The sequence below is a fragment of the Daucus carota genome, chromosome 3 (assembly GCF_001625215.2).
Source record: "Daucus carota subsp. sativus chromosome 3, DH1 v3.0, whole genome shotgun sequence".
Taxonomy (NCBI): domain Eukaryota; kingdom Viridiplantae; phylum Streptophyta; class Magnoliopsida; order Apiales; family Apiaceae; genus Daucus; species Daucus carota.
In genome coordinates, this window is record NC_030383.2 from 16,181,733 (window position 1) to 16,195,354 (window position 13,622).

Here is a 13,622-nt window from a genome sequence, read left to right on the forward strand (position 1 = left end):
ATGATTATTGATTATTGTTATTATGTGTTTCTTGTTTGTGTTGTTATGCCATGTGATACTAACCCTTCGCATGCTAGAATGACATGGACATAGGGATGTTTTTAATTAATGCTTTAATCATGCTAGTATGCTGCCATGTTATGTGTTCTTTATGTGTTCTTTATGTTGCTATAACCATGATAGTATGCATGTGGACTTCGAAGAAATAACATAGGGCGATGCATCTAGATTAAAATCCTCAAAGAAAATTCTAAGTGGGAGAGGGAGTTAATATTGTATTAAATCCCATGGTCTCCATCATTGTTTGTATGTAATTTAACATATAAGGCGAATATAAATTATGTATACGTCACCCATCGTGGCATGTAATTTATGGTGTCTAGAATGTTATAGTTATTACTGGAACAAACTTCTTAAATTAATACGAATAGATACGGATTTTCTTTATCTCTGATTTGGGGCGATTTCGAAGGCTTATGGGTATTAAGTGAGACCGATGTGACTCCTCCACTGCCTAGAAGTCAAACCAGACACGAATATTGAATTGAAGTATTCTATTTGAGAAATATTGGAAGGTATACATGCTGCCCATCGTGGCGTACCAAGTTCCATAGGTTTCGGGTAATTTAAGATTTGATGATGGTATACACTTAGCTATGAAAAATAATATAGACCACCCCAACGTGGCTTATTGTTTAGTAATAGGACCGAAGTAACGTTTAAACAAATTTAGGTGGTATACATGTCACCCATCGTGACGTACCAGAAACTTATGGTGTTTAAACGTTAGTGCATTTAATTTTAATAATTGTTAGAGGAACCAATAGGACTTAATTTTTTATGCACCCTTCTTTATGTGTAATGTGATTTTTTCATGCATGATTTTCAGGATATAATGGGGTTTAATCCACTGTTCACCATACTTAAGGATAACAAACTTACCGGACCTAACTATATTGAATGGAAACGTAATTTGGACATTGTGTTGACTGCTGAGGAGTACAAGTTTTGCACTTATAAACCCAAGCCTAAGCAGCCCGCTTCTGATGCTCCTGATGAGGAGAAAGAGTATTATAAGCGGTGGACAAAGGCTGATGAGATGTCGCGATGTTACATTCTGGCAGCAATGTCGGGTGTTTTGCAGCATCAGCATCAGGCTATGGCCACTGCTTCGGATATGCTCTTTAATCTCAAAGAACTTTTTGGAGATCAGAATAGGGCTGCTAGGCAAGTAGCCATGAAGGCTTTAATGAACACTCAGATGGCTGAAGGTACACCTGTAAGGGATCATGTTCTCAAGATGATGTCACATCTGAATGAGATAGAGATCCTTGGTGCAGAGCTTGACGGGGAAACCCAGATTAACATTATCCTTATGAGCTTGCCCAAGAGTTTTGAGCAGTTCCGCTTGAATTACAACATGAACAAGAGGCAGTATAGTCTTGCGGAACTGCTGACAGAACTTCAGGCAGCTGAAGGATTATTTCGCCAGAGTGTTCAAGTGAATGTGGCTGAGAAAGGTTCTTCCTCTAAGCCGAAAGGCAATAAGAAGAAGAAAAAGGCTCAGACACAGAAAGCTGTGAAGGCAGTGGGAGTTCAAGGTGGTGTGAAAAAGCCTAAAGGGAAGTGCTACCGGTGCAAGCAGTCGGGTCACTGGAAAAAAGGATTGTCCTCTTTCTAAGAAGACAAACGATACTGGTATGTCTCTTTCTCTAGTTACAGAAACATTTGTAGCGGCTATATCTACGAGCACTTGGTGTGTAGATACTGGAGCCACTGATCATGTTTGTAACTCTATGCAGGGGTTCCAGCAATCCAGAATGCTTAGAGATGGTGAGATCTACGTGTTCATGGGAGATGCTACGAAAGTAGCAGTAGTTGCAGTAGGAGTTATTCATTTATCTTTTGGTTCTGATAGGATTTTGGTTTTGAACAATTGTCTTTATGTACCTTCTTTTAGAAGGAATTTGATTTCGGTTTCTAAACTTGCTATGGATGGTTATAATGTTTGTTTGGATCGTAATGTTTCTATTATGATGAATAAACGGATTATATGTTCTGGTACATTGCAAGACAATTTGTATATAATTAATCCTAGTCAACCCGCACTGCAACTACAACCGGTATTGAATAACACATCTTCTACCTCTAATAAAAGAAAGGAACCTTCTAGTTTGAACCAAACATATCTTTGGCACTTGAGATTAGGTCATATTAACTTGAGGAGGATTCAAAGACTGGTAGTAGACGGGCCTTTAGGCTCATTGGCAGTGGAGCCATTTCCAGTTTGTGAATCCTGCTTGGAAGGTAAAATGACCAATAGGCCTTTTAAGGCAAAGGGGAATAGAGCCAAAGAAGTGTTAGGATTGGTTCACTCTGATTTATGTGGACCTATGAATATCCAAGCAAGAGGTGGTTATGAGTATTTCGTCACTTTTATTGACGATTATTCTAGATATGGATACGTTTATTTGTTGCGCCGTAAGTCTGAGTGCTTTGAGAAATTCAAAGAGTACAAAGCTAAAACAGAGAAGCGACATAATAAAAGTATCAAGTCACTACGATCTGATCGTGGTGACGAATACTTGCTTGGGGAATTCAGGGAATATTTATCAGAGAATGGGATAGAATCCCAGTTGACTGCACCAGGCACACCCCAGCAGAACGGTGTAGCAGAGAGAAGGAACCGGACTCTTTTAGAGAGTGTTAGATCGATGATGAGTTATTCAGATTTACCCAAGTCCTTTTGGGGACATGCCTTAGAGACAACAGCTTATCTTCTGAACTTAGTACCTTCTAAGTCGGTTCCTAAAACCCCTTTAGAATTATGGACCGGGGACAAACCGAGTCTGAGACACATTCGGATATGGGGTTGTCCAGCACATGTGCTGAACAAGAACGCGACTAAGCTAGAATCTCGTACAGAAGTAAAGCTGTTTGTAGGCTACCCCATGAGAACAAAAGGTTATTTATTTTATAGTCCTAAGGATCGGGATGTCACTGTTAGCACCAATGCAAGATTCTTAGAGGAAGACTATATAATGAATCACAAACCCAAGAGTAGTATCGTTTTAGAGGAACTAGTGGGAGGGACGAATAATGAACCTGTAGTACAAGTAGAACAACCACAGCAGACTGTGCAACCGGTCACTAATACCGCACCAGTTCCTCGTCGTAGTGGGAGGGTTGTTCGACAGCCCGACAGATTCATGTTTTTGGGAGAGTCTTCGGACTTGGTCTCTGGTGAATATGATGATGATCCCCGGACATACGAAGAGGCAATACAGGACAAAGATGCAAGTCTTTGGCAAAAGGCAATGGATTCTGAGATGGAATCAATGTATTCTAATCAGGTCTGGGAGCTCGTGGAACCACCCAAAGGTGTAAAACCTATTGGATGTAAGTGGGTCTACAAGAAAAAGAGGGGATCAGACAAAAAGGTGAAAGCCTGGAAAGCAAGACTTGTTGCGAAAGGGTATACTCAGAAAGTAGGTATCGATTATGAGGAAACCTTTTCGCCAGTAGTCATGCTTAAGTCAATCCGTATTCTTTTATCTATAGCAGCTCATCTCGATTATGAGATTTGGCAAATGGATGTCAAGACAGCTTTCCTTAATGGAAATCTTGAGGAAACCATCTATATGCAGCAACCAGAGGGATTCATTAAAGAAGGCCAAGAGCATCTTGTTTGTAAGCTGAAGAAGTCTATTTATGGACTTAAACAAGCTTCTAGGTATTGGAACATTCGCTTTGATCAGGCAGTCCAGTCATATGGATTTGATCAATGTCCAAGCGAAGCATGCGTGTATAAGAGATGTGAGGGAAATGCAGTGGTTTTTCTAGTGCTTTATGTTGATGACATTTTACTCATTGGAAACAATGTTAAGATGTTGTCTTCAATAAAGGCATGGTTGTTCAAACAATTTGAAATGAAGGACTTAGGTGAAGCAGCATACATCCTTGGGATCAAACTTATAAGGGATCGCAAGAAAAGGATGTTGGCTTTATCTCAGGAGCCCTACATAGATGACGTATTAGCTCGTTTTAACATGCAGGACTCCAAGAAGGGTAATTTACCCTTCAGACATGGAGTTACTCTATCAAAGAGGCAGTGTCCTTCGACACCTAAGGAGATAGAGAACATGAAGGCAGTTCCTTATGCTTCGGCATGTGGGAGCCTAATTGTGACAGCCCTCAAATCCGGGGGTCTGGATTTGGTGCCACGTGTAAATAAAAATAATTTAAAACCTGTATTTTTAAGCCACTAAAAGTAAAACAATTTAAAACTTGTATCTTTGAGAGAAAGTAAAAACAAGTATTTCAAAACCTGGATATAAAAAAAATGATTTACAGTTTTGAAAACCTGTATTTTTGAAAAGCTAATATAAATCAAAGAATTTAAAACCTGAAAGCTTTAATAAAAGATTTAAAAGAACAAAGTTTAACCCCCTTTAAACAGGATCGCAAACAGGCTATAGTATTGAAATCAGAATCAAAACTAATAAATCTTATTACATCCCAATCTAAATTATCAGAGTAGCTGATAATATTTAATAAATTTATTTTACATTTGAAGCAAAATTAAGCCAACTCTAATTACCACTAATCTCGCAGACATCTTCCTGAATACTTTACCTGATCATTCAGTCACAACTTATCACTTGGAATCCTTGCCTAGCATTACTCTTACGCTCAGCCTAGACAGATGAATCATCTTTAACACTATCTGAAAGGGTTAGAGAAGAAATAGCAAGAATGAGCAAAAGAATGCTCAGCAAGTATAATAGTTAAAAAGAAACAGGAGTTAATGCAAAGAAAGTAATTGAACTGGAAGTATACAAAACAACATGCTTTTAACTTGAAACCAAAACAATTCAAAAGTATATATGAATTTCTAAAGCATTCAGATATATTGGACGTTTTTAAAAGTTATCATAGATGATCAGTCCATTGATAACCCGGACATTGTTTACACAAATGTCCTATATTAAAATTTGTTCCGGAACTAAAGACTAGCTAGGTCTTTATACATTGCTGGGCCATCTAAAATGGACCTCTTACGCACCCTTCAAGCTGGGCCGTTACAGGGTAACGGACCTCTTACGCAATCAACTAAGCTGGGCCGTTATGGGATAACGGACCTCTTACGCAACTCCAATATCTGTTATTTTTGCTTCCCAGTTCTAAATAATTGCATTTTTAAGAAAAGGTTTATTCCATAGGAAGCATACTTACAACGGATAAGCCTTACAACCGAGGAGCTAAACCGAGTTATGAAAAACATTTATAGAGATTTAAAACCATGTGTATCAATTTGATAAGTCACTCTTTCCAACTCAAAATCGTACTTAAGTCATGAACTCGCAATAAGTAAAAGTTTTAAGGAAAGAGCACTTGCTTCTAAATACAGGGTTTGAATAAGAAGACTTGCAGTAATTACAAGTTTGAGAATATAATTACTTGCATAAAGGTTTAAAGAAAATATCACTTGAACAATAAGTGAAGATATGGATACTTGCACTTTCAAATATACAAGAGAGGAATGGGAATACTTGCATAATAGGGTTTAAAGAAAATATCACTTGAACAATAAGTAAAGATAAGAATACTTGCCTCAGTTCTGCTGATTTTCATACCGATTTAATTCTACCAAACTATCTCACAGCACAGCTTCGTTTTAAGGAACTATTCCTCATTCAATTCGCAAAGCTATTTAAAAACTTCTGAATGTCCTTGATATGTCCTTGATAGACAAGTCTCGGTTGATTCTCCAAGAGTGACACGGTACTTCAGTTGTCGATGCCGACGGAGTTAACTAATATCGAATAACGTATCAAATCCGTAATTAGCTACCCTTCGTAAATCCATATACATAGTACAATTAGATAAACACATAGCACATAGTTGAACAATTAACTTTTATAGCTATTAAAAGTCAATATTGATAAATTAACAAATAACATGTTTCAATCAACCATGTTACCTTATTCTTAACTATTTAATATCCTTCAACAAGTAAAACATATATATATCCTATCGAAAATTCGGCAGCATCTCCTCTATTTACCGGACTATCCACCTGTTTTAATTTAATACCAACAACCAATTAAACAAGTTCCTAACCCAATAACTCAACATCTGCTAACTAATAATAAACTGAACTCAATTACAACTTAATAATTCGTATATCACTTTATACTATAAGGAATGAAGTTTCCAATCATATATACAGATATACTTCAAGATACTCAAAGTATATTTATATATATAACTAGGAACTTAAATTCCTTAATCCTCGTATAATCAATACTCAAAGTAACTTTCCAGAAAACTTATCCATAAAATATTCGGGATTCTTAATTTACTATATTTCAAGCATTACATAAAGACACCAAATAATTTATTAAAACAATCAGAATACTAAATCTTTTGAATTTATACACATATAAATCAAGTAATTTAACAACTGTTGACCAACACCACTCGTATACATTTATACTATAATTAATCACAACTCAACTCATAGATTTGAACTTGTGAAAGTAATTCTCTTTGTGACATCAAAACAGAATTTTCACAAGTATGTGCTACCGACATTCAAACATTTTTAATAAATCAAAAATACAAGTTTTTCACTTGAAATTTTTATCAGACCTCCCTAACCTCCCTGAGTAGCTATAAAATAAGTTTTGGCTTGAAAATCAAAGTTTAAGTAATTAAACTATATTTTAGAAAGTCGAAAAGCAAAGCAGTTTTGTACTCTGCGCATACCATACTAAAACTGTCATATCTCTTAACTCGCTAATCGAATCGATTCGATTCTTTCGCGCACATAAAGTAGACTCTGAGAAGATCATAAATCTCTGAAAGTCTCATTTTAAAAATGATCTTAAGCTGTTCGAAAAAGAGCTCCAAACAGAGGCAGCGCTGCTGCGAAAACTTGACTTCAAATGACTCGATGATTTATAAACAATTTCATATTAATCACAACTCTTACTAATTTATTCAATTCAATATAACACACATAACATAACAATTCACAAAACCCCAACACAACACAAACGAGTTATACGCACATACATACATACATAACTAATAGAGGAGACAATTCAAGATATACCCAATCAGAATAATCAAAGAAAGGGTGGATTGCTGGCCCGAAAACAGAGTTAATTGGCTGAAGAATTGAAGGAGCGCGACTGGCTTCGAGCATGAGAAGAAATGGAGCAGCGATGGTGAAAGCTTGGCAGCGGCAACAAGTGATTCCAGCGAGGTAGTTGATTCCGGAGGAACCTGGCAGCGGCGCACGCAACAACGGAGGTGGATGCCCGTGCAAGAGTTGTAGGCAGGAGAGAATTGTGAGTGAAAGAATTAGAGGGCGGTGAGGTTGAGAGATTAACAGAAAGGGGCAAAAGAAACTATACGTGGCTAACACAAGGGAAACAACACGGATACGTGGCATAAAATGAAACTATTATCTAAATTATAAGCTTACTCTGTTTTTAATTAATTTACGGAGATAACATGCTGTAAAATTTCATCCAAAAATTACCGAAATATTTTTATAAATCCCGGAATATTGTAAAACTAATAAAATAAAAGTTTCGGGATTTGTCGAGTACTTTCAAAATTTATAAGAAATTTAGAAGTTAGCTACGTTCAGGAACTAATTAAAAATCATATCGTTATAGAAATAAGATTTTTAATATTTTAAAAGTTCCTAAAAATATTTATGATCACTATTGAGCAATTAATATAAATTTTCAAATTATATTTGTATTTCTACAAAAATAAATATCCATTTAAGAGGATAAGAAATTTTAATAAAATAATATAATAATATCAAAAGCAGAAAAATGGACACACAGATATAATCGTACACAAATAAATCAATTAAATCTCGTAACAAATAATTGCACAATCAATTGATATTTTCTCATGCCCAAATGACAAGGAAATACTTTAAACAAATATTTTTGGAAATTATCAAGCTAGAATAAAATATTAAATTTTGTTTCTCATTTTTTTCTCGAAAATTTTGAATGAAAATAATAAAACAATTTCTGAAAATCCAGGTCGTCACAATCTACCCCCCTTAAACGGATTCCGTCCTCGGAATCAGCGAAAAGAAAACTAGAGCGTATGATCTCTTTAATTCATAATACTCCTTTCTTTGTGATATAAAATTTTACTTGATCGCTTCCGTATACCCGCATCATCATCCTTTTTACTTATGTTGCTTCGTACTACAAAGGCTTAATTTTACTTGGCAACTCAGTTGGCATACCTTTTAGAAATTACAAGAATATGAAAGATTAGATCTATTGGAACAAATATTATGTGATTGGAAACAAAAGAATAACTGAGAGATCAATATGATCTAAAGAACTCGGTGTTGCGTGTCTAAATTAAGACACTACTAAAGGTAGTTAACCTTCTTGTAATGTACAACACACACAAGTGATGGCGTCCCATCCAACTCCTATCACACAGACCGGTAATCCTTGTGTCCCCTATAGGTAGGGTTGTTCATCTCAGTTAGAGTTGAATAATATGATGGAAATTCAAAATCAACCAAAAATGATTGACTTTCTGATGAATGAATCTTTGATGCGCACCTTGGGTTAAAAAATTGAATAAGTTCCAAAGGTGCTAGTTTTGATGAAAAGATTAGTTAGAAATGATGAAATAGATACAAGCATCATTTTATAACTCAGGAGAGAGAAATATAGTATTTATTAAATGTCTCTAGGAAAAAGATGTCAAAACAATTCATTGATGAAGAAAGTAATCAATATAATCAATAAAAGAGGAAGGTATTGCCAAGATTTTTCAAGATATGCTGCTCTGATGGACCTTTATTCGATTCTAATCTTCTTCTATTTTTCAGCGGTCGATGATGCTCAATAACGTAAATTATCGTTGACTCACAATGGTCTGTGAAGATCTCATTATAAATATCCATGATCGTCAGAAGTCCTGCTCAGCTTCGCATAGTCCGAAATATTATCGAGTTTCGTATAATCATCACCACTGAGTGTTGACGTCTTAACTTACTCACAAGTACTATATCCACTAATCTACACGAGCTCTAAATAACTTTAACGTTCATTATTTAACTATATACGGAACTTCTTACTTGACCCTACAAGTTTCATATTCTTTTATTAGCTCTAATGCTCACTACTTCACTATATACAAAGCTTTAAATTCGGACCTGTTAACACCTATATTCTTTCACCAATTCTATATATCTTTAACAAGAATCAAAGATAACTCCCCAATTACTATTCAAAGATTGGCAGACACTACAAGGATTACTCTAGACTATGTGAGAATCTATACTAGTCCAGCCTCAATTGGTTCCCATTATAAAGTTCACCTAATAAGTGTATCTTTCATCCTTCAAATGGTTTTGAATCTAAATCAACCAAAAGAAATCTTATCTACCTACTATGAGTTTCTAACTCAATTAAACTGGTGTTAAGAAATTTTGATCCATAATAAAAACACATAAAGTTACTCTTCCAATTTATCTCTATCTTGGTGACGAGGAATATGAAATTATTAGGGACGTTCTAGACTCAACAAGGGAATCTATTTGGTTGCTAGTATTAGTACTAAATACTCAATATAATAAAAACTGGTGGAGGCCTGTTCTTTCTTCCTTGAGATATAAACTTGCTAGGTCTGGAACAAGAAACCTATTATACACACTATGATATACTCAAGGTCAATACTATATGTGAATCTTGGTTTTATTGACACAGACTATTCCAAATAGCTGTAGACTACCTCTATGTGAGGTTACACTTAACGCACCTTTTTATTAAACCTGATATTACCACCTATATTCTGATTTCAATAACTTATAACCTGCAGCTCTGATACCAACTGTGACAGCCCTCAAATCCGGGGGTCTGGATTTGGTGCCACGTGTAAATAAAAATAATTTAAAACCTGTATTTTTAAGCCACTAAAAGTAAAACAATTTAAAACTTGTATCTTTGAGAGAAAGTAAAAACAAGTATTTCAAAACCTGGATATAAAAAAAATGATTTACAGTTTTGAAAACCTGTATTTTTGAAAAGCTAATATAAATCAAAGAATTTAAAACCTGAAAGCTTTAATAAAAGATTTAAAAGAACAAAGTTTAACCCCCTTTAAACAGGATCGCAAACAGGCTATAGTATTGAAATCAGAATCAAAACTAATAAATCTTATTACATCCCAATCTAAATTATCAGAGTAGCTGATAATATTTAATAAATTTATTTTACATTTGAAGCAAAATTAAGCCAACTCTAATTACCACTAATCTCGCAGACATCTTCCTGAATACTTTACCTGATCATTCAGTCACAACTTATCACTTGGAATCCTTGCCTAGCATTACTCTTACGCTCAGCCTAGACAGATGAATCATCTTTAACACTATCTGAAAGGGTTAGAGAAGAAATAGCAAGAATGAGCAAAAGAATGCTCAGCAAGTATAATAGTTAAAAAGAAACAGGAGTTAATGCAGAGAAAGTAATTGAACTGGAAGTATACAAAACAACATGCTTTTAACTTGAAACCAAAACAATTCAAAAGTATATACGAATTTCTAAAGCATTCAGATATATTGGACGTTTTTAAAAGTTATCATAGATGATCAGTCCATTGATAACCCGGACATTGTTTACACAAATGTCCTATATTAAAATTTGTTCCGGAACTAAAGACTAGCTAGGTCTTTATACATTGCTGGGCCATCTAAAATGGACCTCTTACGCACCCTTCAAGCTGGGCCGTTACAGGGTAACGGACCTCTTACGCAATCAACTAAGCTGGGCCGTTATGGGATAACGGACCTCTTACGCAACTCCAATATCTGTTATTTTTGCTTCCCAGTTCTAAATAATTGCATTTTTAAGAAAAGGTTTATTCCATAGGAAGCATACTTACAACGGATAAGCCTTACAACCGAGGAGCTAAACCGAGTTATGAAAAACATTTATAGAGATTTAAAACCATGTGTATCAATTTGATAAGTCACTCTTTCCAACTCAAAATCGTACTTAAGTCATGAACTCGCAATAAGTAAAAGTTTTAAGGAAAGAGCACTTGCTTCTAAATACAGGGTTTGAATAAGAAGACTTGCAGTAATTACAAGTTTGAGAATATAATTACTTGCATAAAGGTTTAAAGAAAATATCACTTGAACAATAAGTGAAGATATGGATACTTGCACTTTCAAATATACAAGAGAGGAATGGGAATACTTGCATAATAGGGTTTAAAGAAAATATCACTTGAACAATAAGTAAAGATAAGAATACTTGCCTCAGTTCTGCTGATTTTCATACCGATTTAATTCTACCAAACTATCTCACAGCACAGCTTCGTTTTAAGGAACTATTCCTCATTCAATTCGCAAAGCTATTTAAAAACTTCTGAATGTCCTTGATATGTCCTTGATAGACAAGTCTCGGTTGATTCTCCAAGAGTGACACGGTACTTCAGTTGTCGATGCCGACGGAGTTAACTAATATCGAATAACGTATCAAATCCGTAATTAGCTACCCTTCGTAAATCCATATACATAGTACAATTAGATAAACACATAGCACATAGTTGAACAATTAACTTTTATAGCTATTAAAAGTCAATATTGATAAATTAACAAATAACATGTTTCAATCAACCATGTTACCTTATTCTTAACTATTTAATATCCTTCAACAAGTAAAACATATATATATCCTATCGAAAATTCGGCAGCATCTCCTCTATTTACCGGACTATCCACCTGTTTTAATTTAATACCAACAACCAATTAAACAAGTTCCTAACCCAATAACTCAACATCTGCTAACTAATAATAAACTGAACTCAATTACAACTTAATAATTCGTATATCACTTTATACTATAAGGAATGAAGTTTCCAATCATATATACAGATATACTTCAAGATACTCAAAGTATATTTATATATATAACTAGGAACTTAAATTCCTTAATCCTCGTATAATCAATACTCAAAGTAACTTTCCAGAAAACTTATCCATAAAATATTCGGGATTCTTAATTTACTATATTTCAAGCATTACATAAAGACACCAAATAATTTATTAAAACAATCAGAATACTAAATCTTTTGAATTTATACACATATAAATCAAGTAATTTAACAACTGTTGACCAACACCACTCGTATACATTTATACTATAATTAATCACAACTCAACTCATAGATTTGAACTTGTGAAAGTAATTCTCTTTGTGACATCAAAACAGAATTTTCACAAGTATGTGCTACCGACATTCAAACATTTTTAATAAATCAAAAATACAAGTTTTTCACTTGAAATTTTTATCAGACCTCCCTAACCTCCCTGAGTAGCTATAAAATAAGTTTTGGCTTGAAAATCAAAGTTTAAGTAATTAAACTATATTTTAGAAAGTCGAAAAGCAAAGCAGTTTTGTACTCTGCGCATACCATACTAAAACTGTCATATCTCTTAACTCGCTAATCGAATCGATTCGATTCTTTCGCGCACATAAAGTAGACTCTGAGAAGATCATAAATCTCTGAAAGTCTCATTTTAAAAATGATCTTAAGCTGTTCGAAAAAGAGCTCCAAACAGAGGCAGCGCTGCTGCGAAAACTTGACTTCAAATGACTCGATGATTTATAAACAATTTCATATTAATCACAACTCTTACTAATTTATTCAATTCAATATAACACACATAACATAACAATTCACAAAACCCCAACACAACACAAACGAGTTATACGCACATACATACATACATAACTAATAGAGGAGACAATTCAAGATATACCCAATCAGAATAATCAAAGAAAGGGTGGATTGCTGGCCCGAAAACAGAGTTAATTGGCTGAAGAATTGAAGGAGCGCGACTGGCTTCGAGCATGAGAAGAAATGGAGCAGCGATGGTGAAAGCTTGGCAGCGGCAACAAGTGATTCCAGCGAGGTAGTTGATTCCGGAGGAACCTGGCAGCGGCGCACGCAACAACGGAGGTGGATGCCCGTGCAAGAGTTGTAGGCAGGAGAGAATTGTGAGTGAAAGAATTAGAGGGCGGTGAGGTTGAGAGATTAACAGAAAGGGGCAAAAGAAACTATACGTGGCTAACACAAGGGAAACAACACGGATACGTGGCATAAAATGAAACTATTATCTAAATTATAAGCTTACTCTGTTTTTAATTAATTTACGGAGATAACATGCTGTAAAATTTCATCCAAAAATTACCGAAATATTTTTATAAATCCCGGAATATTGTAAAACTAATAAAATAAAAGTTTCGGGATTTGTCGAGTACTTTCAAAATTTATAAGAAATTTAGAAGTTAGCTACGTTCAGGAACTAATTAAAAATCATATCGTTATAGAAATAAGATTTTTAATATTTTAAAAGTTCCTAAAAATATTTATGATCACTATTGAGCAATTAATATAAATTTTCAAATTATATTTGTATTTCTACAAAAATAAATATCCATTTAAGAGGATAAGAAATTTTAATAAAATAATATAATAATATCAAAAGCAGAAAAATGGACACACAGATATAATCGTACACAAATAAATCAATTAAATCTCGTAACAAA

General features: G+C 34.5%; 1 long non-coding RNA gene across 1 annotated transcript; it reads right to left on the reverse strand.

Annotated features, from left to right (window-relative positions):
* Positions 1 to 4,397: 4,397 nt before the first annotated feature.
* On the reverse strand, positions 4,398 to 13,302 carry LOC135151685 (uncharacterized). The gene is made up of 5 exons (XR_010290542.1): positions 12,833 to 13,302; positions 11,326 to 11,527; positions 7,121 to 10,438; positions 5,614 to 5,815; positions 4,398 to 4,726 (listed from the first exon to the last, which is right to left on the reverse strand). It is a non-coding gene; the product is annotated as an uncharacterized LOC135151685 (long non-coding RNA).
* Positions 13,303 to 13,622: the final 320 nt, after the last annotated feature.